The sequence below is a fragment of the Pteropus vampyrus genome, unplaced genomic scaffold (assembly GCF_000151845.1).
Source record: "Pteropus vampyrus isolate Shadow unplaced genomic scaffold, Pvam_2.0 Scaffold387, whole genome shotgun sequence".
Taxonomy (NCBI): Eukaryota; Metazoa; Chordata; class Mammalia; order Chiroptera; family Pteropodidae; genus Pteropus; species Pteropus vampyrus.
Window position 1 is genome coordinate 2,005,602 of NW_011889168.1, and position 1,401 is coordinate 2,007,002.

General features: G+C 33.2%; 1 non-coding gene across 1 annotated transcript; it reads right to left on the bottom strand.

Annotated features, from left to right (window-relative positions):
- Positions 1-1,097: 1,097 nt before the first annotated feature.
- On the bottom strand, positions 1,098-1,204 carry LOC111731610. The gene has a single exon (XR_002777218.1). It is a non-coding gene; the product is annotated as a U6 spliceosomal RNA (small nuclear RNA).
- Positions 1,205-1,401: the final 197 nt, after the last annotated feature.

The following is a 1,401-nucleotide window of genomic DNA, read 5'->3' on the forward strand; positions in this document are numbered from 1 at the left end:
AAGACATACAAATAGCCAACAGACATATTAAAAGATGCTCAATATCTCTAATCATAAAGGAGATGTAAATCAAAACCACAATGAGGTACCACCTCACACCAGTCAGAATGACTATTATCAAAAAGTCAACAAAAAAATTTGTTGGCAAAGATGTTGAGAAAGGGGAATCCTTGTGCACTGTTGGTGGGACTGCAAACTGGTGCAGCCCCTATGGAAAAAAGTATGGATATTCCTCAAAAAACTAAAAATGGATATACTATGTAACCCAGTAATTTCATTCCTGTGTATTTGTCCAAAGAAAACAAAAACACGAATTTGATACATTTTTTGTTGACTTGTATGAGTTCTTTTTATATTTTGAATATTAACCCCTCATTCAATATATGATTTACAATTTTTTCTCTCGTTCTGTAGTTTGCTTTTTCATTTTTCTAATTATTTATTTTACTGTGGAAAAGCTTTTTAGTTTGATGAAATCCTACTTGTTCATTTTTTACTTTATTACTTGTGCTTTTGATAACAAATCTAAAAAAAAAAATCATCGCCAAGGAGATTCATCCCTGTTTTTTTTTTCTAAGAGTTTTATGTTATCAGGTCATATGATAATGTCTTTAATTCATTTAGAGAAAATTTTTATGAGTGGTGTAAGATAGGGGTCATATTTGTTTTTCAGCAAGTGGTAATCTAGTTTTTACAACGTCATTTGTTGAAGAAATTTTCTTTTCCCTATTGAGTATTCTTGGTCTCCTTGTCAAATATCGGTTGAACCATATATGTGCAAGTGTTTTTCTGGGATCTTGATTCTGTTCAATTTGTATATGCGTCTATTTTTATGCCAGTACCATATATTTTCTTTAAAAATTTCTTTCTTTTTTGGGGGGTGACATTGATTAACAAAATCCAGTAAGTTTCAAATGTACAATCCAACAAAATATGTGGAAGACATTACGAATTTGCGTGGGATCTTGATTCTGTTCAATTTGTATATGCGTCTATTTTTATGCCAGTACCATATATTTTCTTTAAAAATTTATTTATTTTTTGGGGGGTGACATTGATTAACAAAATCCTATAAGTTTCAAATGTACAATCCAACAAAATATGTGGAAGGCTTTACGAATTTGCGTGTCATCCTCGTGCGGGGGCCGTGCTAGTCTCCTCTGTATCGTTCCAGTTTTAGTGTGCGTGCTGCCGAAGCGAGCACTGTTTTCGCTTTAGAATTTGATTCAAGCATGTAATTTTACCCGGTGTGTTTTCATAGCGTTATAAGATCGGTAGGACTTTCAGAGGTCAAGAAAGTGTTCCGCTCTTTTCTCGAGGGTGAAAAAGCTATTTGGATTCAGTGATTAAATTCCAACAGCTAGCCCCTTGCCTTTTACAACAATCTGTCCATTTTTTATG